The 27,061-nt window shown below is 37.6% G+C and overlaps 1 protein-coding gene across 9 annotated transcripts in view; it reads right to left on the bottom strand.

Moving 5' to 3' along the window:
* The window catches only part of Cntn4 (contactin 4), a 905,834-nt gene extending 894,452 nt beyond the window's left edge, over nucleotides 1-11,382 (bottom strand). For 5 of the 9 annotated variants that reach the window (XM_074044268.1, XM_074044270.1, XM_074044266.1 and 2 more), the window contains exon 1: nucleotides 11,159-11,381. The gene's annotated coding sequence lies outside the window, so the exon portion shown is untranslated. Of the gene's footprint in view, nucleotides 1-10,005; nucleotides 11,078-11,158 lie in introns of those variants that run through there. The other 4 variants (XM_074044267.1, XM_074044273.1, XM_074044274.1 and 1 more) reach the window with 3 other exon arrangements.
* Between the last annotated feature and the right edge of the window lie 15,679 nt (nucleotides 11,383-27,061).

Raw genomic sequence — 27,061 nt, 5'->3', positions numbered from 1 at the left:
AGGATATAAAAACACATAGGAAGTAAAATAACATTAACTTTTTCCCCTCAAATGTAAAACTACTTCATACATGCATATTAATAATAAACCAGTCATTATTGCTATACTTGGTAAATTTTGAAATTCAAACCACTTGTAAAGTGACTGCTATTTTCCAGAATAAACAGAAATTTATTTCCCAGTAATGTTAGTATTATAAACCAAAACTGTTCATCTTTTATAAAATTTCAATCACATTTGATTGAAAGCAACTCAAAACACTTTTATGTTTCTACTCTGTCCCATATCAGTCTTTCTTTTGCAACTTGGCAAAATGGGTTATAGCTGAAGTAGAAAGAATACCAATGAGAGCCAAGTCAGTAATTCATCCTTTTTAGTAAAAAAGATTCTTGACTATAGCCAAAACCATTTCTCCAGAATGAAATCTCAAATAGTGCTAATCTCATCTCACTTCTAATATACAGTGGTTTGCTGTAACAGTCAACCATAAAACAGCGCAATATGGAAATGTTGCCTTCCTCTGTCTCCACACAGTCAAGGGAGATTGCATCGTCTATCCCATGGATAAAGACTCGGGAGCAAACATAAATCACGTCACTATTTTAAAAGAATGCAATTTCCAGTCTGCAAATTGTAACATCCATATAGGTCATCCACCGCACAGGTGTCAGACTGAATAAATGCATCCAGAGAATAACACCATAATGGGAAGCTCAGCATTAAGAAATGGCCTACTTATGTGCCTGGCATCAGGTCTTGTATGTACCCACTTAACTTACTTCAGTCTCTGCAACACTGGAGGAGTAGCTCCTCTACATGTAGGAGAAAAATGAAGCAAAGAGAGGTTAAATAACTTGGTTTAATATTATCAGTACACAAGCAGCACAGCCAATATTTGAATCATCAAATTACTCAGAACCACCATGTTTGCTCACAGCTTCTCCTTGACATCATATAGTGTTTTCCATCTACACAGAGTGAATCCCAACCTAAAACATGGCATTCATTATTTCTGAGAACACATTAGATTATAATCCTTCAGAGTCTACCTTAGTATATTGATTTAAGGAACCACATTAAAAGAAACCAAGTAAAATTTCATTAATTCAGAAGAACAGGAAAAGACTCTGCTCTGAATAATTGTCATGACTAAAAAAAAGTATTCATTTCAGTTATAGCACATAATCTAAACCACAATATACTTGTAAATTGCTACTAATAAAGGAATTGAGTAGAGTTAATGAAACTATGAATTCACAATGACCTCACGTTACACAGTCCACATACCACCTTAATAGGATCTAGAATTATTGTGGTGTCTGGAAATCCTGATCACTTAGTTCAAAAAATAAAATGAAAGGAAAAAAAACTATGAATTTTAAGTTGGATTCAAATAATTGGCAAGACCTTGAAAGGAGCTCAAAAAATTAAAAGGAACTTTACAGAATATAGTGCATGTTGTATTCAAAATATAGATTTTGAATGAAGTTTATTGCACTCAGGTAAGATAGCTGACATTCTACAAGAACAACACAGTAATCTTTATAAAATGATTCTACTACAAAATCATAAATACATGCAGAAGTGTTACCAAAGCTGGTTATATTTTTTTTCACTATACTATGGTGACATCTTACCTCTCAGTGCCTCTGTCAGGAAGTAGAGAAAAAGCAAAGCTCAGAAGCATGACAGTGGAATTGAAACTTTCATACTACTATTTTTTCACAGAAGTGGGGGTTGGGCTTTGAAGCTTCACTATGAATCGACCTGCACCTATAAATTTGATTTTTCTAGTTTACAACCAATAAGAAATATCAACTAGAAAAGGCTAGTTTTCCAAAGCAAGGATCATTTATGACAACCTGAAAGGCAGCAGAAAGTATACCAGAGTCTCCAGTGTAGGAATCACCATATCAGGTAGACCTGACAGGATCTGGGTAAGAGTCCAGTGTCACAAGACTGGGGCAATGAATGATGAAACAAGGAATGATATTGTTTCAATAAATATATAAAACACCAATACATACTATGTTTTGTGTAAGTTGCAAAGATAGAGGATTACCTGACAGGTAGATTGATGATAGATAGATAGATAGACAGATAGACAGACAGACAGATAGATAGATGATAGATAGATAATTTAAGGTTTAGAATATGCCATGCACACTATACTAATGTCTTAAACACATATCACTTAACACTCACTGAATCTTTGTAAGGTAGGCATGGTTCACTTCACAGATTTTAAAAATGACCTTGGAAGAGGTAACAATGTGTTTGAGGTCACACAGCTGGTAAGAAGCAGAACAAAGATTCAAATTCAGGTTGGTCTGATTCAAAGGTCCATGTTCTCTAGTCGATGCTGTGATTTTCATGTTGATCCCGTCTTCCAGAAGTAAATTGTATTTAGTCATGTTTGTAATCAGGAAAGAAATATATTCTTCAGTTATTTCCATTTTTACCAATTATTGCTACATGACAGGTCAAACTCTACTTTTAATTACTTACATCCAAGAATTCTGGATGAACATATCTGTACTGTAATTTTTCTAGGACTTAGATATGTGACAAGGCATCATTATCTCTACATGGCTGTCATTCACCTAATTAAATTCAGTGAAAATAGTGCTTGGGTGTCCCAATTAATTCACTAATCTGCAGGGTCCAGAATCAATAGCTAGCTAATAGCTAATCAAATGAGTTACTAACAACAAAATATTCATATTTATATTTGATAGCTGAAGAAGCACCATTATAATACAAATGACAATGCAAAATTGTACAAAACAAAATGATGGCAATATGCCTAGAATCAAATCTTTGAAAACATACTGGCTGATTTAAGTCCTATCAGGTTTTGTTTGACTTCCTTCCCATTCATACTGGACCTATCTCATTATAAGCACACATACAACACCTGTCCTTGCTGTAAATTTCCATGACAAGCCTGAAGGGGATAGAGCACATAAATAGCAAGGTTTCAGTTAACACAATTGTGCAGGGTACAAAATTTTCCATATACAAAAGTTCAGCCCACAGGGAGAGAGTCAGTTCACTGTGAAAAGAGCAAAGAAGATCTTTGTCTGTCCTTTTTTAAGCTCAAGATTATTATGGAATCATCAGTAATTCTGTTGTCTTATTCCTCATTTTCTCACAAAGCAAGTTCCCTTCCCAAAGATGCACCTTCTTTATCTAGTTTACAGTGGAAAATATGCATGCTAAAGGTTATGAACTTAAACTAATCCTGAGCAAGCAAAGAAAATAATTCTTACTTTTTTAAGTTTCAAAGATTAAAAACTTATCACAATTTCCTAATTATTCTCAATGTTTGCTCTGTCACAAACTTCTAGTAATATGTATTCTGATGAACATGTATTTTGAGTTTACATATATTTTTGTTACTTATGATGGTGTAAGAGATACCTACAAATGAATAGCAATAATCAATAATGAAAGTGTTTATTAGACGCTAGGATTTACTCACAGTGCTACTTGGACTCCATATCAACTTCACAAAACTCTTGTGTCTTTAGAAACTACCTCGTTTTAGAGGCACCCATTATTTAAGTGGCTTAATTTATTAACTCTTTTGCGCATTTGAGCAACCCTCCAAACTATATCTCATCTGAAAATACAGATCATAAACTGAAATCTAAAAAAGAATTAACTTGTCTGCAATCACACAGCTACTACAAAATGGATCTAGAACTGGTAAGAATTCTCTCTGACTTCAAATTTCACACTCTTATGCACTATCTCAAGGAACTCATATGGTACTGAGTGACTTACATTGTGATAGGTAGGGCAACAGATTTGTCCCAGTTTTCTCAGCTATCCCTGGGTTAAAAAGTGAATGTGTGGCATCCTGTGAGCCCCACAGTTCTGGGAAAAACTAGAGGGTTGTTCATTCTCAGGAGGGGTATTATATTAGTGGCCTGGAAACAAGTCCCATAGGAGCAGGTGGAGGAGGGAGGCATTCTTTACACCTCAGTAATACTGAAAGAGGCTAAACTGTAGTAAACACAGTGGAAACAAACAGCAAGAGTAGACTAGACAGAGATGCAGTGAAAACAAAGGTGGGTTGAGGTAGAAATCACATGATGAGTTCTAGGACTGGTGACTAGATTAGTGCAGCTGAGACTGTGAGCTTGAGGGGGAATGGAGGTGGGAATGTAAGGTTGGGTAGGAAACCAGATTGCATCTCAGAAGAGGAAATAAAGCCTGCGGATGCTTTTACCTCCATTTCTCTTCCTTAACTCTGTGAAGAAAAATAAACTCTGACAAATGTGAGAGCATTGGGTTTATGATATAAAGAGATGCCAAATGATTCTTGACTGGAAGCATGATTTATTACAAGTGAGTGAACTGCCACTGGGCACATGACCAAAGTGACATGAAGATGAGTTCAGAGAGGAAAAAAATTTCAAAAACAAATATTCAGAATTATTTCTTGTATTTTCTTCCTGATCTAAGAAGTCAGGATGATTTTGAAGGGATAAAAATTCAACCCAAACCAGCCTCAGTCAAAGGGCAGTTTATGAATACAAAAGAATTGTGAAATCACCTGGTCAACTCACTTTAGGAGTCCTGGAGCAATGGACTCAAGTGATGCAAGAAGATCTAGTTTTTCTCCCTCTCTCTTCTGGCCACTCTTCTCTTGGTTTCCTCCTAACATGTGATCCTTGAGCAGCAAAGGGCACTCTTTTTGGTGAAAAAACAGCAGCAGTAGTTTCAGGCCAACATTTTTGGTTTCTAATCTCCTTTCCATTGGGATTGGTTCAGGGGGCTATCTTGAGCCCAAATGGAAACAATTATTGTGGACAGGGGTGCTCTCCCTGGCCAGGCCTAACTCACACATTCCAATCCTTAAAAAGGAAATGGAGTCTCACCTAGACCATATACAACAAGAATGCGATGATAATACAGGCCAAAATTATAAAGAAAGGGAATGTGTATTTATCAGGCCAATAGCTACACTTTCTTTTTTCCTTACATACAGAGAAAAATAGAGAATTAACTGGTAGTCTCACCTGAACTCACTGGAAACATGTAGGATAGGTTAGTTATCTCCCAAACCCATTTTCCTTTCTTCCAATGCACTCAGTTACATTCTACTTCTCGGCTCCCTTGTAGCAAAGAACGTCCAAGTTAGCAAGTTCAGTCTGGGGGCATAATAGTCACCTCTGGCTTAACTAACTACAATAACCTCCCATGAGACATCTCTATAGTTTTTTCTCTCCTCACACCCTATACCTTGGATGAAAGGAGAGGACTCTGGGGGCAGAGAGAACAAAGCCACAAGAGTGTAAACTGCCTGATTCCTACATGGAAAACCACTCAGTCAGGAATTATGCTGTGAGCATTGCACTATCCGACATGACCAAGAAATGAAAAGTTATTTTAAGCCACTGACAATTTAGAATTTATCTACTGCAGCAGCTCCTTTTGGTTTGCCTCAAAGCCCTGTGGAACTTGGATTACTAAAAGCCTGAAAACATGACAGTAAGAATGTTAAAGCTTCTCTATCCTCCAACCCCATTAAATTATAAGAAGGGACTTGAAAAAATAAATACATACATATAATTTCATGGTGTTGCTCAGATGTAGAGCATTCCCTAGCATTCATGAGACCCTGGGATCAACACCCAGCAAAGCATTCCATATGCAAATATACACACATATAAATAAATGGCATGGAAGTGAGAAAAAATGTAAAAATAAAGGAGTTTAGAAGAAAAATAAGGCAGAGTTCTTAGGACATAAGGTTCAGAGAAAATCAGGAAGAAATGAAGAGGGGTGACTGATAACTAGACAGTATGTTTGCCTACCTACACAGTAAGACTATTATTGACTGTGAAGATGCCAGGAATCCATACTGAGCAAGGAGAAAAAAATGACTCCATCGTGTTGCAACAAGAATTGTCATGGCAAAAGGTATACTCTCACTGTGGACCACTTCACACTTTCCCTGCGACCATTAGGAACCCAAACTGTAATCACTGTGATTATAAAAGACAAATATATAAATAACATGAGATGAGGAAGATCCTCTAATATTAGTGGGGTAAAACAAGTGGATGAGAATGAGAGATCATTTTATTTTAGAGGATTACAGAGGTTACAGAAACAGGTCCTGTCAATCATGCAGGAAATGCTAAAACAGAAGTTTTGCAAAGCTAGGAGAACAAGAGGAGGGTTTCTTTTTGAGGGGTGGGTGGCTGGGGACTACAGATGAAAAGCAATCCAACTGATCAAAAGGAAAGTTAGAGAGACAATTTTAGCTGTGAACTTACCAGAAAAAGATACTTGCCGGTGCTGAGAAATGAAGAGGAGTTTGTCCTCACATGCTGCAGCATAAAAGTGGTATCACAAGACTTCAACAGTGAAGCTTAGAAAAATGGTTATAATTCAGGGCACAGTCCTGATAACTGGTTTATCAGAAATGAAAGTGCATTGTAGTGGGGGTGGGGTGGGGAGAGAATCTTAATTTCAATGTGACCCTGATCCTAGATGGTAGTCAAGATAAACCTATAAAACATCTGACTCCACTGTACATGCTTTGGATGTGGTCTTTTTTTTCCTTGAACACCTATTTTTTTCTCTTTTTGTGGTACTGGGTATTAAATTCATGGCCTCATGCTTGCTAGGTAAACGACCACTTGACCTATGACCTCAGCCCTTTTTTTTTGGTTAGCTTTGTTTTGTTTTTTGTAAGACAGGATCTCATTAACTTTGCCCAGGCTGGCCTGAAAGTCAAGATCATCCTACACTTGCCTCCCAGGTAGCTGGTATGACAGGTGTGTACCACCACACCTGGCTCTTGTTTAGTTCTAAATTACCCTGCCAATTTTATAAGAGAGAAAAAGGAAAGGTGGCCCAACAGCTTAAATAAGAAAATTTCTGGAGCAAAAGCAAAGAAAGTACTATAGGATTCCTGTTTAAAAAAATTAATTCTGTACCCAAAGAATCTGGCTCAAATCCAAGCTCTGCTACTTACTAGCTATGCTGAACAGATGGTTTAATTCATAGGCTGGGCAAGGTGGTATAGCTCTATAATCCCAATAGTAGGGATGTATAGGCAAAAGGATCAAAAGTTTGAGGCCAGACTGGCTACAAAGCCAGACCTTGACTCAAAAAAAAAAAAAATTCTTCATTTACCTCTGCCTAGTTTTCTTCATTTATACAAGACAGATAATAATATTTGCTAGAAAAATATCTCAAAATAGTGAGCATTATGCATGTATTAGCCACTTCTGTTATTGTTTTATTTCTTATATATGTTTCAGTTTTTTGCCAGGTAAACCAGGAGTTGGAGAAAGCAACATTTATTGAACATAGAGGAAATGCCATATATAGTAATAGAACGTTAAAGACTGTTGGCTATTCCCCTATCACTTCTTTCCTTCCTGGATTCACAGCTAAACTGTATTTCCCAACCTCCTTTGAGTAACATATACATAACTGAGTTCTAGCCAATAAAACTCAGGCAAAAGTGATATGAACCGCTTTCAGGTCTGGGCAATGAACACCCTCGAGTCTTTCTCCTACCAATGTCTTGATGGATAAGCATGGTGATTACACTAATAAGACAAAAGCTCAGAATGGATGAAGCCTGGGTCTCTGCAGCACACCTTGCAAGAATGCTCCCACCTTTGCCCATTTGGGAATGAGAAATAGGTTTATTTTACATAGGAGGCAGTATGTATTTGGATTCATTTTTTACAGCTGTTAAGAAAAGCCAATCTAATGTACAAGCTCTTTGCCTGTCCATTTAAATCTCACCAAAAACAAACAAACAAACAAACAAACCTTGAAATAGACACTAACCCAGATTTACAGCAAAAAACAACTAAGGCTCAAAGAAGTAATGAAAGTATCCCGCCCAATGCAGTGAGTGTAAGAAATGGTGAGGCCACATCGGCAGCCACGTCAATCTACAAGGAGGCCTGTTTTCCCATTCCCCACACAGAACTGCAATGTGGACAGGGTCCTTCTCTTTCTTGCTCACTTACTCCCAACCACAGGTACCTTAGACTTTAAAACTACATTTTTTTTCAACTGTACTTCCACTTTGGTGGACCTAGTATGACCTCTCCCAAACAATTTGTCTCCATACATAATGCCATCCTGGTGACTCATGACAAATAGATGCTCTTAATCCATCTGTCACAGAAGACACAGATTTCTACCAGTTTTGCAACTGCTACCCCATCAGTGACAAAGAATGGCAGAACTGTGATAAGAGAGAAAGATAAAAAATACCAAATCAGCAGTGATCTCTGAAGTGAGGTGTTCACCCCAGTGACTGAACAAAACAATCCACCAGAATATATAAAACATTACAACTTTCTCTTTCATATTTTTTGCTTTATTCATAATTCAGTTTCTTGCTTGAGTGTATTTTATAAATGGTATCATATGTTAGGAGATGGCTTGTATTTGCAAATGAATTTTGGTGAGATGGGGTCAAATTTTCTTGAGGATAGCAAATAATAAAAGAAAATGAAGATTAATAAATCTAGGTAATAAATCTTAGCTCCTTCATCAGACTTAAAACACTGCTTCATGGAAATAAAACAACAAAACCAAACAAAACCTCTCATCATTGTGTAGTGACATTCACCTGACTACACCAGATGGAATAGATTCATTCAATTAAAATCTTATAAAGGCAGTTTTCACAAAAGATTAATTTCTTTAGATGAAAGAGAGATTAGAGCTAATGTATATTCTATGTCTTTCAATATAACAAAGAGCCCAACAAGTTAAAACGATTATCAGACAAACTTGGAAAAGTCAGAATTACAAAGGAAAGTTTTCAGCTGAGATGCTTAATTAGCTAGTTACTAATTCCTGTGGACCTTTCAGAACAATTTGGAGCCAAAAAATTTAGTGCATAGAGGGAAAAATCAGGACACCTACTTCTGAAAAAGAATAAGAGAGAAGTAGATAAAATAATGGGATGATTAAAAAAATAAAACCCAACAGCATTTGACAGTTTTGTTCTCTAATCACTCTTAATGAGCTGCCCAAGTGAAGTGGACTAGGAAAGAGTTGAACTGGCTCCCAAAGAACTTGAAAGTCCTCCAAGTGTAAGAAACTGAAAAGCATGTTCAAAGGCTGCAAGGAGATCTCCTTTCCTAAAATTTCCACATGGCTCTTACCTACAGCTCTAAACAACAGGTGACATTTCTTTAGAGTTTTAGCCCCCAATTCAAAAGGCCAATTTTTCTGTGCTGGCTAGCACCCTGGGAACATCTACACTGAATAATCATGAGGTTTATTGCTATGATTTCCCCTCAACAAGATAGGGCAGCTAGCTGAAGCCACTTTAAACAAACAAACAAAAACACCAATGGCAATTTATAAGGTAGCAAAAAATAATATTCGCAAAGAACCTGTATTTGATTCTTGACAATCTGACCTACTCCAACAGCCCACGGTGAAGGTTCTCACAGTCTTGAATGAAATCAAGATGAAGATACCAAGAATAAGTTTACAGGTGAAATTCTGAGTTTTGTCATGAATGCCACTAAAGTGTCTGCCTCCTTGACCCACTGTTCTTTTTCAACCTCTTAAGAAGCAAAGGAACAAACTTGCCAGTCAGTCCGACATGAAATGCTACAGTTGGATTTGAGAGGCAACTCCCAACTCCCAACTCACTGACTAAAGACCTTAGACCCCAAAATGAAAAAAAAAAAAGCACATTTCGTATTATTCTATGTAACTGCCTAAATAAGTCAGTGATGTGGAGTTATTCCTTGAAATATCCAGCACCCACCACCATAAACTATGGGAGTTCTCATGCAATTAAAAAAATCACTGCTATGCTGAAACACACACACACACACACACACACACACAACACGTCCCCGCCCAGATGTTGATTTCACTAGGAAAACTAGAAAAAGTTCCATGAGCACTGCTTGCAGAATCCCCTCCCTACAAACAAATGCCCAAAATATCCCAAGATCCAGCCCACTGTCCCCCACGCAGATCACATACCCAAGGTAACTGGTCACTTTGATTCGTCCTACACAACCTCCGCAAGCCTTTTCGCTCCAAATCTGGAGACTCTGGCCAGCAATCTAATGCCCAATCTTTCCTACAGGAGATGCACCACGCTGTCTTCCTTGCAGGAGCTCCGCTGCGCTGCGAACTGTGTTCATGCGTCAGACTCCCCAGCTAGCTGGTTCAGAGAGATTCCGGAGACCAAGTCCTCCTACCCTCACTTACCGCACCTCGCAGTAATAGAAAGACATATACACCGGACATAAAGAAAGGAAATGCATGAAGCTCTCTGCTCCAGGAGAACAAGAGGGCGGTTGTCCCAGGGCACCAAGCTACTGTCTGGGAGAGGAGATGAGGCGGGTGCCTTTGCCTCTCCAAAGAAACTGAAAATCCCCATAAGTTGTTAGAAATAGATGCCACCCCTATGGTCGACACTGGGGACATCAGTACCCTCCACAGGAGAAAGACACCTGGTCAATGGTTTGCCATTATAACCCCAGCGCTTAGGACAGAGCCTGACATACAGTGGGCGCTCCGAAAATCCGTGTTTCAACACGGTTCTTTCTACCGCGACTACGTGGCTCCGGTTCCCTTCGGTCCAAATTCCTTCCAATCCCAGCCCAACTTCACCTTCTTCTACTACCTGCTGCAGCTGGGATACTGGAACCCTGAGACCAACCCCGTTCCGAAACAGTGCGCCAGGGGCGAGGGTGTGCGGTGACAGGGCAATAGCCCGAGTCAGTTGAAGAAGCTAAAAATTTTAAGGGTTTCCAAAGCCTTCCCGGCTCGGGGCTCCTTGTTTTGCGGCTGCCTCGCAGCTCAACAAACTTATTTTCAGACTAAAAAGGAGAAGGGTCGCCATGGGGTGACAGTGGCGTTGTCGGAGCCCTGCCTCCTCCCAAGGTTCAGGGCGCTCAGCACCTGCTGGTCCGACCCTGCAGGGCTGCCCAGTTCAGGATGGTACGGCCAGCCCCACAGCCCCTGGCCAGACCTGCAGGAGTGGCAGCCTTGGGAAGCCCTATCCCCATCCAACAGCCGGTGAGGATCACGCCCTGGACTCAAAAGAAGAAGAAAATGCGCGAGCCAGGGTGCCGGGGCAGTGCGTTCCCAGGCTGCTTAGGGACCGGGCTGCTGGCACCTCACTTACCTCACTCCCCGAGCGCTGCGCTGAGGAGAGCCGCGTGCGGCGCGGGCACAGTCCGAGGGTCCCCGTGTAGTGGCGAATACTCCCTACTTGCGACCAATCCCGGTGTTGAACCCGTTGCTGGGTCTGGAGTCGCGCTCCCCTCCCTCCTCGCGCTCGCGGCAGCTCAAAAAACCCGGCACACCGGAGTTCTGGAAGCCCGGCTCCCGGGCAGCGCCGAGGCAAGGCACGCGCGGAGGGGGCGAGGTGCGTGGGCGCGCAGCCGACTGGACATGCTCAGTGCGCGGCGGGGGAAGCGCGCACCGGGTCGCTGCTCCTGCGGGGCGCTGCCCTGGGGACGCTGTCCCCAGTTCTCACGCTCGAAACTGGGGGAGGGTACCTTGCCAGATCCTCAGGCCTTTGGAGACGAGTGTCCTGGTTCCTGTGATGGGGCTTAGAGGACGTTTTGGCCTGGGATGTGCTGAGGGGATACGGTCTTCCTTTGCAACCCGGTGTTAGGGCACAAGGAGGCGCGACCTGTCTGGGTACCCAAATCTCTGACTGTGGAATTCTAGGGATCTTTAAGGCGCCTTGGGAAGCAAGTGCTTCTGCTTCTGGGTTGAGAATTGCTGAACCAGGGTTTGGGGGCAGGCGAGTGGCACTGAACTTGAAGAGCCAGAAGAGGGAGTTTTTGGAAGGTCTCACCTGCATGTCCTTACGCAGAGGGCAGAGGACGTTGGCCAGACAGCCTACCTGGAATCTCACCCATGCAATGTGCTTTCAAGTTGAAATATGGGGAGAGGGGAAGAGGAAAGGATTGCGATGAATCTGTACAAAGATCAATTTGTGGTGTGTGTGGGCATTTAAAAGCCTTGTTATTCTAAAGCATGTGCATAGGATAATGAGGTTACCATAGTCATTCTACTCTTTGAACCTACTCTTTCCTTGAAGAAATAGCTCCCCTTCACCCCAACTCCAAATCTCAGGTAAGGGTAGGTGTGTTGGCAGTGATGCCCCCTGTAAAGTAAGCAGAGGAAAGAAAGAAGAGGAAAGCCAGCCCAGTGAAACGCATCTGGAATACATTTCCAACAACCCAAGAGAGCTGAAGTTTCTGTCCTTGGAAAAAGCCCTCAAGGGGTTTGCGGAGCCCCAGGCTTCCTGCTCATCTCTTGGTGATTCAGAAGTACATAAACAACTTCTGACTTACATGATCATGTAAACTAATCCTGACACCTCCATTATGCGGAAACGATGTTAACTGGAAAACATTTTTAAACTACTGTAGTAAGCAAACACACACTTCTACAAAACACACACAGCACCCTCTAGTTCACACAGCCTTGGATTTGTTTGGTTTTGTGTTTTGTTTACTGGGTTTTTGTTTTTTAACTTTTTTTAATTTAGACGTGTTTAAAAATAGATATTTTTGTGGTCAAAATTTTCACCTCTTGAAATTCCATGTCTTTCAAGATGGTTAAGATTAATGCTGAAAAAGAAGATTAATACTAAAGAAAGGAGCCTCCCACCCCCATTTTCTAATTACTTATATTTGGAGAGCAATTTATAAGCATTCCCCTCTCCTGCGTGTTTCTCTAATTGAGGACAATTTTGCAAAACATTAATGTTGGTGATGTGAGTGTTTTCCCTGGTAAAAACTACTTAAAATAAATGGTTTCCACTCTTGAAGGCTTTTTGTGCTACTGCCTGATCCAAGACTTGTACTGTGATGCTTTTTAGATCAGTTTCCAACTTGTCAATTAAAAGTAAATTATATATATATGTATATATATACATATATATAATCAGTAAAAATGTATAGTATAAAATGCCTAAATAGAAGTTACCCCAAAAATATTTCTTTGCATACATACATACTCTTAGTACATTTAGGACAAACAGTATTTTAAACTCCTCATGCAATTTTAGAAAGCAAAGAATAGACTGTCACACTCTCCCAAATGAAACTACAAATTGAAGCAATTTTCAAAGTTTCATTGATGGTTTCAGGCCAATTTCCTTAACCATGTGTCTAACTCTCATATATAAATATTTTGTTTTCATTCTTTCCTGTAATATTTATTCTGTGCCTACTATATGGTAGACACTGTTTTCTAGCAGGTGCAGGGAAACTAGATATAACCAAGGCTTAGAATCTGCTCCACAGTTGACTAGTTGTCTAGTTAGAAACACGGACTGTATATATCTGGAGAGACAGATTCGGGTCATGTTGAGGGGATGCCGGCTAAACATTATGGTTGGGAAACATTTTTCTTTGCACCAGCATGCACCCACTGATCAAATTACAAGCATGATGGGAACCTCCCCAACATTTCTCCCTGAAAAACTGCACCTAGCTTAAGATGCAACCAATAATCCAGTCCCTTTTTTCCATCCTGCAGAGAAGCAGCTAAGCTCAATTGCCACCTCTGCCAAGAAAGATAGCCTCTCACAGAAGCACTCAGGGATTGGGGAGTGTTCCTAAGAGAATCAGCTCCTGCCAGGAGATGAAAATGGTTTATTTTGACGACAACATCCTCACGCATGTGTCCTCGCATATCCGGGACTCCACCTGGGTATCAGTTTCCTTGATCAGGGAACCTGTTACTGCAGTTCTCTGGGGGAAGATGTTCCAAACGAATCAATTAACGCCGCCAGCAGCAAGTTCAATACCACTGCACTGAGACCCAACTCTGTATCAGGGCATGAATGAATTACTGGTGCTCATGTAATTTGCAAATAATAATCACTATAACGCAATGGGAAATATCTCCTGCCCATTTAGTCTGAGTAGCATCTCAGCAGACAGTTGCAATAGTCCCCCATCATACCCTTCAAAATAACTATTTATACACATATGTGAGGTTTTACTTCCAGGTCTTTTATTATGGAAGTATCTATTTGGACACAAGGTCACCTTTTATACTCATTAAACCTATCTGAATGAGGTCTGATAACTCTTAAGGGAAATCAACGCTGAAAATGCTTTTGACTTTTTGGAGACATGTACAGAATACACCAGCAGGTTTTAGTCAGCATGCAGCAGTTCTGCAAACTCCAGAAAGGGCATGTCTTGGTCCCCACTTCACCCCTGTAATTCCTATCTACACATCCTGGTGATTTGACACATGTGGATTTAATATAAGAGGAGGCAAAAAGAAGAACATCACAGGAAAAGAAATATCTGTTCTGGTCACATCCAATTTGTTGGGATGTTTTCCTTATTTCTGGCATCTAGTGGGATTTTAAAAATTTCATCAACACCACCCTCTTTATTCTAAATGATTTAAATAAGGTGATCCTGTAGTAGGGGTGACTCAGATAAAATATTTAAGTTTTATAATTAGGGTTTTTTAACATATTAGGTGCCTGAATAGATTTTCACGTATAAAGCACCACTTGTATCCCATTCCTGTTTTTAAAACATACCTCAAATTTGCTTCCACCAAGTGGATTAAACCATATTTTTAGAAGGAAGTATGTCAAGAAGGCTTTATGTTCAATTTTGAAACAGAACTCAGGTAATGACTTTCACACCAGCCTTCTAGTGCTTCCTCCTGTGCAATTGTTTTAGGTGACTGATTGACACTTTGAGCTTCCAACTAAGGACATGGAAATAATAATGGCCTCATAGTGGGATAATGGTGAATAGCACACAAAAGCACAGTTAATTGTCATGAAGGTTGTGACACAGACTGACAGATAGAGTCAAAGTACACTAGAAGCCTGACACCCCAGCCTGACACTCCTCTATAAACAAGGCTGAGGGTCCCACAGAATTCAGGCATAATAAAGGAGAATTAGGAACCAATCACCTGTTCTCCCCTCCACATTTTTCCCAGATTATTTGATTCTTTATACAAAATTCAAAAGAAATATTTTCAGAGGTCTCTACTTTGCAAAAGTATCTATAGCTGATTTTGATTGATCTCAGTGGTTATATTCAAGAAAGTCCATGTAAATATTGAGGTGCATCTAGAGAAAATAGACGGTTAGGATTTCTGAGAAACTGGTGAAAGCATCTTCATCAACTGATCTACATATGACCTTATTTTATGTATGCTTCTGACAAAGACATGTTATTTAATATCTATTATTGATTCATGAACACTGAATTCACAGCCAGGAGCACAGCAACCTTGCCTAACAATGCTTCTATAACACGCATATTTTTCTCTGTAAGGCACATCTCAACTTTCTTGTGCTTAGAAACACTAGGTACCACTCCAGTGATATGCTTAGGGTCATTTTAAACAGCAATAAATGCCACAAAAATTCACAAAACAGCACTAACTCGACTGCAAAGAGCAGACTTCTTGATGGTATGAAAGATGAAACTAGAAGGTAGAACACTCCCTTGTTTGACCTGAGCTGAGAATGTGTGTATTGAGAGAGTCAAATTTTAACAGCCCTCTGTGTACCAGGAGGACTTCTCTGGGTCTGTGTCTACTTGATTATCTGTAACCACTACCTTTGGTATTACAAATACAGTGAGGATCGACTCCACCAAAATCTGTCCATCCACATGATATGATTCACTTTACGGATACTTGATTTATACGCATTTAAAACACACATTATTGTGAGGAAAAAAAACCACATATTTTATATTATTTTCTGTCACCTTCCTCAGATAAACTATTATACGCTGAAATTCCTTTGTGTTTATTTCCATAGTGAATTTTAGTAATTTTGTTGTTGTTCCACTTTATAACTCATTCAGTTGTTCACAAAGTGGGTAGTTTCAAGAACTAACATAAAACTAAGAGTGAAAAAAAAGAGAGATTAGAAAAGGGAAAAAAGTGTCCTTTTAGGAATTAAGATAAGTGAACTTTTTGTCCTGGTTCCAAGAATAGGACAATCTTAGATGAGAAACAAAGAAAAATTTTACTCTATTAATGGGACTCTGAAAATAAATTGTTTGTACATAAGTCCTTTGAGGATATTGTTAAAAATTCAGATTCTGGGACTCTCAGTCCATGTTAAAAAGCTTATAAGATTCCTTTCAACTGGGCATGATGGTACACACCTGTAATCCCAACTAACCAGGAGGCTGAGGTAGAATGATCATTAGTTCAAGGCCAGCCTGGATAACATAGCATGATTCTGACCCAAAATTTAAAAAATACATTTTTTTTAAAAAAAGGGCTAGTGGTAGAGCACTAGCCTGGTATATTCATGGCCCTGAGGTCAATCCCCCAGAACCCCCAGATGATCCATGCCTTCTGGTAGTCATGCCCTTACATAATTCCTTTGTTTTTAGAGGCTGGCTAGACTTATTGATTCACTATTATTGATCACTAAAAAGATGGATGTCACTTCCAAGATCAGATTACACAAAGACTGTGGCTTCCATATAGAGGTTCCTGGACTCTCATATCCCCAGGTATTATGCTGTGAAGACCCTAAAGCATCCTGTGGGAAGGCCTAGATGGCAAATAGTCCAGGCCTTCAAAAACACCAAGCAATTAGTGTTTGTTGTTTTAAGTCCCACCATTTGTGGTTATTTGTTACACAGCAAAGGATAACTCATAGATACCCCAAGATATTCTGGTTTGATACACTTGGAATGGGACTTAGATATGTACATTTTACAAACAAATTAAATGGTTTTGATGTAGGTAGTTTGTAGACCTCTCTTGATGTTGGGACATAAAAGATTTATAAAACTTGGAGAATACATCAAACTATGTCCTTCAATTTTTTTCTAAAGGAATGATATATTAACATAGCATGAATATATACTTTGCAAAGAATTTCATTTTCATATGCTGTTTTAGTGTCATTTCTTAGCATCCAATGTGCCCTAATTTTTTATTGCTAGTTTCTATGCACTACTTTTAAAAAGTGGCTTAATATTCCATTTTAGAATATACTACAAATGAATCAATCAATTCCCCATTGTTGAACATGTAAATTATTTGTGTTCTGGTATGATAAGCAACCATGTGCCAAACATAGTGAAGTTAAATTTTATACTTTATACCCTGAATTATTTTGTAAGAATCTATTCCTAAAATTTGAATTATTGGGTCAAAACAATATTATGATTTTACTCATTTTTAATTATTAGGTTCTTCTGGGTAGGTATTCATGAACTTTATTAATTAAACCTCTTTCCTGGGGTTCCCAAAAATATTGTAGTAGATTATGTATCAGAAGATCTATGGCTAGATTCTACACGTGTAACAGCATAACAGATGCCTAAAAACTCAATCAAACTCCAAGCTCAATAAAGTCCCAATTGTGTCATTTCAGGTTTTCCAGCAGCCCTGTGAATGAAAGATTAATTAGAGCAAATGCAGAGATCATGCAAGGGCAGGATTCAGGTAACAAAATCCTCTGAAAACTGCTCACCCAGAACCAATGGGGATCCTAAGCACCAGCCACCACTCCCAAGAATAAAGGCTCTTGGTCCCACCAGACTTGGGCTCTGCCAAGGCAAAACTCACATTGAGCTATTTCTAGCCAAACCATTATCTTGAGCGCTACATATTTCATCAGTGAAAATAATCATCCACTAGTATTATGCCAATTAACAAAGTATCTTTCATTGATATTAAGTAAAATTAATTGATTTTCAGGTAGGTTTCTGATAAAAGAAGTTTACAAGTACTACCTACCTACCTCTGGACTATTTGTTCCTGATTACACAATTGCAAACCAATCAACAGCATTAGTAATGTGGTTGGAAACCAGCGCACTCAAATACACACCATACACAACCTCCAGCCATATATCACACTACATCATTTTTAAAGTAAAGGCAGCATGGAAAAGGTATGCATATTTTAAATATGATGTTTACTCATTTTGCCAAAGTTTTGTATCAATTTACTTTCTCCTCAGAGTATATTTTCTCATCCCTGGCATATTTTCTAGGTATTATAATTTTGGGTGGGTGGCAGGACTGGAATTTGCACTCAGTAATTTGTACTTGCTATGCAAGCACTCTATAGCTTAAGCATGACTCCAGCTCCTTTTGATCTGATTATTTTGAAAGTAAGGTTTCACTTTTTGCCCAGGCTAGCCTGGAACATGATTTTCGTATTCTATGCTTCCTGCCACCGCTGGAAGCCACCAGGCCCAGCTTTTTTCCATTGAATTGATGGGGGGTCTCACAAACTTTTATTCCTGGTCTACCTGGAACCCAGATCCTCCTGATTTCAGTCTCTTGAATAGCTTGGGATGAAAGGGTACTATAATTTTATTTATATCATTTTTAATTTGTGGATGCAAAGTGCTTCTAATTTCTTCTGATAGTACTATGGTGTTTAAATTTTTATATGTTTATGTGTGAATTACCAGTTTACATTCTTTATTCATTTATTTGAGTATTTCTTTATTCTATAGATTTGTCAACATTTTCAGTGTATTTAAGATGGCAAACATTTATCTGTTATTATATTACTTTCTATTTGACTTTTAAGTTTGGAAATATAGATATATTTTAAATTATTATGTTATCAAATTTATGACTTTTTATTATATATCTGTGTTTGATGTCATATTCTAAAATGTATATTTTGAGGTTCATAGATCCATTGCCCAGAAAAACAAGCCTAACTGGAGGTAAAAATTATTTTGATATACATCATTTAAAATCTCTAGAAGTAGTCTTTAAAGCAAACATTAAATGAAGAAATATTTATTCAAGAATAGCTAGTAAAACTCAGCAAAAGAAGTGAGACTGAGACATTGGAGTCTTTTGTTCATTTCTGTGAGGGACAAGATTTGAGCATTTCTTATCCTCCCTACAACTACTGGTTGCAAAGAATAAATTCCAGATGAGTGTGGCCAAAAGGTCACCCTCCTTCTTCACCCAGCCCCTTTGCATAGAGTAGGGTCTCAGCCATTGGTGTAGCAGACTGAAATATTGGGACTCCATGTACCTCACCCCAGCTCAATTGTAAGTTGGGCTTTCCATGTCAAGAGAAGTAAGCTGAGAATACAGAAGCTACTGCCCTAACCAAGAACCATCCTAAGCCAAGGGTTTCCCTCAGAGAGAAGAATACAATGGTCCCCACTTCCAGTTCCAAAGCCATGGCTCTGAGATTTTTGTGTAGGGAGAGAGATGGTCACACACATACACACACCACAGCACAGGGGAGATTCATTCCTAAGAGAGCTCAAAAACAATGGAGGTTTTGGTGAAAAGTGATTAGGAGGAAGCCTCTTGAGAGATAGGCACTAATCCCAGGCCAGAGAGTTTATCAGAGAAAATCAGAGAAAAGAAGAACAAAAAGGAGCCTTCCTTGAGTCAGAGAAAATCTCAAACATTGATTGCAAAACTACCCCATAAGGGAGCCTGCATTTTACTTTATTAGTGGCAGTCTCAAAACCAACATAAACCACAAGGCATTACTAGAAACAACAGATTTATCAGTTGCCAATTAGTAAATTTTAGCAATGGGATGTGACCATCTGGAGAGAGTGCAAAGGAGTCTTCCTAAGAAAGAAACTGTCATCTCAGGATGACGAACATCAGGGACACATCCTATGAGGAGCAAAATCAGAGCCTTTACACTGTAAGGAAAACAGACTTTATGGTAATAGCTCCTCCATAAGTGACCACATGAACAAGCAAGAAAAATAAATGCCAGAGGCAGGAAGGGGCTTTACAGCATTGAAGCACCATATTATAAAAAGTACCCAGTTTTCAAAATGAATCATGAAATACGCAAAGAAACAAGAAAGCATGACCCATAAAACAGAAAAATGAATCAGACAACCTGTGAGAGAAATCAGATGTCAGATTTAACAGGAAAAAAATCCTTTCCAAGTAACCATTATAAGTATGTTCAAAGAACTAAATGAAAGAATAAAGGAAGACCCACATAGAATTTCTGGAATTGAAAAGTATAATAAATGAAATAAAATTTTTACATGAATGTTCACAGAAGCATTAGTCATAAAAGCCAAAAAGTGAAAGCAACCCAAATGTCCATCAAATGACAAACAAGTAAATAAAATGTGCATTCACAAAACGGAATCAAATATTGTTTGGACATAAAAAGAATGAAATAACGATATTTGACAAAATGTGAATGAGCCTTAAAAAAACTTTATGCTAACTTGAAGAAACTAGTTAAAAGATTGCATGGTACATGATTATAATGACATAAAATGTCCAGCACAGGAAATCAATGGAGAAAGAAGGTATGTTTGCAGTCTATTGGAGGTGGGAGTTTGAGGAGGACAGAGAGGTAAGAGAGTGATAGCTGAAGAGTACAGGATTTTGGGGGGCGATGAAAATATTCAGACATTGATTTTGGTGATGATTCTCATAGCAATGAGAATATATTAAACACCACATGTGTGAAATATGTTTCAAGAAAGCTTTTATTTAAAGAAACTCTCTTCTCTTATCAAGGCAACATGGATATCTGCCTAGATTTTCTCAAATGATTATTGTTGCCTTCAATTAAAAATATTTCTCTTTAATCTTGGCATTAATTTTTCTTGGTGTATGATTTTTGATTATTTATATAAATTTTGATTTTATTTATAAAATGGTTAGTTATTTGTTTCAGTATCACTGTATAAATACAAATTTAGCTATACCATTGTCAATTCTGCTTTTGCAAATCAAATAAGGGTGTCTTAAATGTTGTGAAAAAAAGGTGCTAATTGAAAGGAAAACAATTAAGATATTAAACAGGATAACTTCTAAACCTAGCACTTGTCTGAAAACATTTTACTCCAACATTCTTCTTTAAGGAAGAATAAGTATGAAATAAAAGGATGGCTAACTTTTAGAAGAGTAGTATTCCTAGCAAGTTGAGAGTATAATTATTCTCATGAGTAGTGAGTACTACGAAAGCAAATTGTTGACTTGCACCAGTCAAGCAGAGATAGTGTGAGATCAAGCAATAAGGCATTTGCTCCTGAAATAAAAACACCACCAACTCATGCATATTCTATTTTCCTACCAAATCTGATTTTCAACAAATCTGAAATGTGAATTCATTATTTGATCAAATATAACATACTTAAATGTCTATGTAGTTTATTCACTATGTTCTTGTAGATATAAACCAGCATCATTCTTATGAATTATTATATATGTAACATATTTTAAGATTTGTTAGGACAAGTAAACTTTTTGATTGTTTCACTGTAATTTCCTGACTTTTTTGTTGGTTGATTCTTCCAAATAAATATTATTGTCAGATTAAAAATTAGTATGGATCTATTTACTTGTATAGTATGAGACATGGAAAAATAATGCCAAAATATATTTATTCAGTGCTTTGATGTGTTAGATAATAAGGACAATCCTTTATTCCCTCTATCAACTGGTCTTCAGAAGACCTCTATGAGGCAGATAGTGTGTTTAACTAATTATGAAATAAACACATCTAGGAAATTGAAAAACATAAATCCAGAGTGGAATATGGCTGCAAATCAACATGTGTGCAATTAGTAAATATTTCCAGAAATATAACACTGCTAGCATTCTGAAACTCCCTCATATAGTCTTCCAATTGCTGCCCCTTCCTTCTTCCTAAAGATAACCCTTTTCCTGATAGCTAACAACCATTTTGTATTGTTACACGTGTAATTACATTCTTATAATTAAGAATAGTTGGGTTTTTGTTTTATTTTTTAATCCATATTGACAATCTTTCATTTTGTTACATCAAATGTAATTATTGATGATTTACATTTAAACCCACCACATTTTTATTTGTACTGACCACTCTGTTCTTTTCTTTTCTTTCCCTTTTATGCCTGGTTTTGGTTAATTGCTTTTATCCATCAATTTCTCCCTCTGTTAGTTTGATAGTTACCCACTCTTTCATTCTTCTGAAAGTTACCATAGAGATTAGAAATACATCCTTGACATATTATGTTTAATGTCCCCTGGAACTTTTATCTATTCTCCAGTAATTAAGAAACTTACAACATTTCAACTGTTTATATCCCCCTTCAAACTTATTGGTATTAGTATTGTAATTTTTAAATCTGCATTCCTCTTCTTTATCCATCTTAGCTGTGCCTGGATCTGGCTAATATTCTGAGACACAATTATCATTGTTTCATGAGGTGATCATTCTTTCTTATTGGAACACATATTTACCCTTTGACTTTCTTGATCTTTCCTGCTTCTCTTATCTTTCCTCTGGGTTCATTGAGAATTGTCTCTTTTGAGGATATCATTTAATGAATTTTCTCATATATTAATTTTATTTCTCTTTTATTTGTAAAGAATATTTTGACTGTACTAGGGGTTGTATCATTTACCTATTACTCCTGAAAACCATTCCCAAACATAAAGACTTGAAACAGTATTTTTATTGCTCAAGTTCTGTGTGTCAGCAATTTGGGTTGATTCTTCTGTTGGTCCTGCCCTTCTGACTGACATGATTGTAGTCACCTGGAAGCTTGACTGGGTATTTTATGATGTTTTCTTTCTCATGTGTGGTGCTAAGAGTGAGACATTGGTTAGCCATGCTTTATGTGATTTCTCCTTCTCAAGTAGGCTAGCCATGTTTTATTTTTACTTTCTGACTTCTGTTACATTTAGTAGGTCAAAGTTAGTCACAAAGCAAATATTGACTCAAAGTGATGATGAAATAAACTCCATCTTTTTGTGAATGGATTAAGGAAGTTCTATGGCAAAGGGTGTACAAACATGAATGGAAGGAATTTATGACTAATTTAACTGATCACAATATGCAATCTGGACACAATTTATTTACACTCCTCTCACTTGAAAAGTAGGCTCCTTTATTCTGAGGACTCCCAAATCCCATCCCATTCCAGCATCAGGGTCACAGTTTGTATCTTGTGATCTGCAGACAGTCTAGATGTAGCAATGCTTTTACAGCACAGATCTTCTGGGTAGTATCTCTTCTGAACTCAGAAGAAACTGTTGACTTGAAAAGACAAGTTAAATGCCCCCATACACCCATGAAAGGCAGGGATAGTATTACCTAAAAGAAACTCCTGTTAAAACAGGGAAGGATGGGAAGCAATCATTAGTTTATAGATTTTTTTGAAGAACAAGTGTAGATATTTCATTAGTTTCTCTTCCTTAAGCTGCAGAGTCTGCTTTGATTGTGGTCCGTTTATGCTCTCTAGAGTTCTTTACTCCATTGTTGTCTGAGAATCTTGGCTCCTCTGTATGAATAATCATTCCTTTTCCACATGAAATTGTCCATTTTACAGCTAAGTATGCTTTTCAACATTCATCTTCCCATGGAAAGTTAAGAGTTCATAGGCCACCTTGTATTCTAACTAGTGTAGATATTCTCCTTTAGAGCAAACTAGTACATTTTTTAAAAAAAAATACAACTTACTTAAGAACTTTGTAGATTTCCTTTAAATCTTATTGGGTGTCCCTACAAATCCCCAAAGCCACATGTACAATTATAGATGGTGCTCTTCTACTTTCATGCCTTTTTCTTTCTAAGAGCCACTTTCAACATTCTGTTGCAGATTGCTCTAGAGCAGTACTCGAATATATTAAATATATTTTCTATTTTCCAAGTGACCCTGGGTAATTTCCCCTGCTACTGAGTAGTACAGGGCACCCCTTTTATAGGTTCGTATAGATGTTTTCTTATTGCCTTTCCTGGTTACAATGTGAGTTTTCCTCATAATTTTCCAGTCTTCAATCAAATCCCAAGGCTACTGGCATGTGTTTTGTACTTATTACAGTGGCACCTTGTTTTTAAATGTTGCTATAGTCCTATTTGGGATGCCCCCCCACCCCCCGCCCAAGGTCTAGGTGTTAAGGATTTTGTCAATAGTTTGGTGCTGTAGAGAGATGGTCAAAGACTTTAAGAGTTGGAGCCTGCTGGGAAGGCTCCAGTCATTGTAGGCTGTGACCTTGAAGGGGATAATGGACCCCATCCCCTCTTCTTCTTTATCCCTTGTTCCTGGCCATATGGTGAGGAACATATGGCCAGGAACAAGCACTCCAAGTGCTTGCTCTGCCAAGTGCTCCCTGCCACGATGTGCTGCTTAACTACAGGGCCAAAGTAACTGATCATGGACCAAAATATCCAAAACTAGGAGCCAAAATAAACCTTTCCTCTTTTTAAATTGATTATCTCAGGTATTTATCACAGTGAAGGAAAGCTAAGTAATAGAATGGTTGGAATTATTATTTTAGTCTTTGACACATCCATAGGAGGAAAAGAATCACATGTTTGCAAGAGTTCAAGAAACTATTCTTTAATAAATATTTCTAGGTAATTGTTATTGAACACATAAGTTTGAGAGCCTCTGCTGAGCTGGACACTTTCCCTAAAGAGAGAGGTAAGGAGCATGGCAAATGGTCAGTTAGAAGTAGAACTGTGATTCAAATAAGAAATATCAGATGTGAAAGGAACCAAGAAGATTATATAACTCATGCCCTTAGCTGCACAGAAGACAGCAGAAAAACATGAGGTCACACAGCCAGTTAGTGATACACTAAGGAAAGGAAGCCAGACCACATAATATTCAATATACCTCTTCCTATCTATGATGCTTTCATCCTTTCAATATGTTCAAAACTAGAGATTATTTTTTGAAATACATTTAAACAAACTAAAATTTAGTGGTGATACTATAAATCTTCCAATATTCCCTCTTGTGTGTAACTTATTTGTGTCTCTTGTTGATGTTGTTAAAATATAAGCCATGGAGTTTCATGGTCAAGATTTCTAAATGCTGTTAGTGAAAATTTCCTTTTAAAAGAAAAAATATAATTTACAGGTTTTTAATTATAAACCACAAACATAATTGAAATCATTTTAATTATAAGGCAAAACTTTGAATTTAAAGCCCAGGAAAAGTCAATCTACACAATTATAGGAAACCCCTAAAGTTTTTCTACTCAAAGAATGCAAAGAAATTTTAATTGAGATTTAAAGAAGTCATCTACCTAGAAATCTTAAAGGAAGAACTTAATACTTGTTTAACTTCATTATCTAGCTCTGAACTTGAAGTGGTGATAAAAACATAATGTCTTCTTTCCAATTATTAAAGAGACACATATTTTCAAAAAGATGTTTAAATGGCTTATTAAAATTTGTTCAAAATGCCTTATATAAACAGAAAAAAATTTCAAATTTGGAAAAAAGAAGCACCAGTTTAAAGAAAGTTTATGAAATGCAGACTATATTAGCACTCGAAGGTTTCTTGAACTTGTCTAACAAACTTTTGCCCACAGATTAAAAAACATGAAATCTATCATTGCTGAAGTCATTTATTGGGCAGATTCTGAAAGCCCAGAGCTCAATGTGGGTTTTTTTTCAGTTATCCTACTCAATGTCCTATTGGTAGGCAAATCTGTTCTGTATGAGGGTTTCCTGCCTGTCCTTCTGTGGAGATGTCTCTAGGTAGCCCTTCCTCTGAAGCAGCATCTTTGCCTGGACCTCGGGAACTGAGAAAATGAGGCAGACAGGGCATATTTCTTTCTTTTAAAAAAAAATTTGGTTGGACAATCTCTGCCTTTCAATTGAATACAATCTATTCACCTTATATGTGATTATGTATCTGGTTAACTTAAGTGTGCCATGTTGTCATTTGTTTTCCATTTAACTCTTTTCTTTGTACCCTTTTTCCCTGCTTGATTTTGGGTTGAATGCAGTTTTGAAGATTTCATTTTTTTTCTTTTCTCTTGGGCTTGCAACTGTGCTCATTTTGTCATATATTCCATTTCTACATATGGTGTTAAACCCTCAAACTATTCTGTTTGTTTAGATAATTGTTTCTAAAGATTATTTTTAATATCTAATATGTAACTATCTTCTTGAACACATCTTCGGTGATTTTCCATCTCTTTTCAGGAGAGCCTGAAAAGCTCTCCTTTTCAGTGAGGGTAAACTCTAATTATCCTACTATGCAAAGGAATACCAGAACTTATTTCTTGAAACTCTTGAAAATATTTGACAAAATTTATTATCTGCAAAGTACAGCATTATAATTTAAGAGATAAAAAAGTACCTTATACTCATCTTAGATCACTTTTACCTTCTCAGACCTTAGATGTCAGAAGACTCAGGGAACTGAAACTCATGAGAAAGAACAGAGTATAGCAGAGTAAGTCTGAATTGGATTTTTTTTTTAAATGCCCAAATAATTTACCTAGCTAGCATCCAAATCCCAAGGATAATTTACATATCTTGAAGCAAAGGCAGTTTAATGCATTGAATCTGAATAAATGAAATAGCCAGATGATAGACATATAATTTTCCTTTGAAATGAAATGTCCAGGTGATAGATTTATAATTTTCCTTAAAAATAAGCTAATTTGTTTCTTAAAACTCCCTGTATTTATGATCTTCTAAATTCTCTTCAAATTGGTGATGATGTCATTATATTTCCACATTTGGTGGGATAAAAAAAGTTCTGTATCAGTGTTTGCCAACTACAAATATTGCTTTTTCAACAGATGTCTAATGTGTGAAGTGTCTGATGTTCAAATTTGATATGCTGTAGCTAAAGTAGGGATGAAAGTAGAATCATCTTATACTGTAGGGCTTACAGGACTAGGGCCCACAAACTTTGAAGCACCTTCAGAAAGATGAGACACGGTTTCCAAAAAATAAGAAAGAAAACTCGTTTTAAAAATAACAAATATTTGATTGCATATCTATCTGTAAACATTTTTGTCATCACCACTATTCCAGAAAATTTCCTCACTTATGTAGTTAGTTTACATCAGAAATTATAAGGATGGTTGTTATACAGTGAGCAAGAACTTTTGTAAATGTCACAATGCACCCCAATACAATAATATGATAATAAAACATAAAGTTAAAAAAAGATTTTCTCATAATTAGAGCACGAGGAAGTAACAACACATATAGCATCTGGTTTTATGTTATGGTGCTGAGTTCTGGAAAAGAAAAGTCTCTCAAGGTTCTAATTGAATGTCCCCAAACCTCTTAAATTAGGTTATTCTAGATCTACAAATCAAGGGTTGCACAT

This window comes from Castor canadensis, chromosome 10, assembly GCF_047511655.1.
Source record: "Castor canadensis chromosome 10, mCasCan1.hap1v2, whole genome shotgun sequence".
Classification (NCBI taxonomy): Eukaryota; Metazoa; Chordata; class Mammalia; order Rodentia; family Castoridae; genus Castor; species Castor canadensis.
Note: the sequence above shows the minus strand (reverse complement) of the source record. Positions and strands in the feature narration are given on the sequence as shown.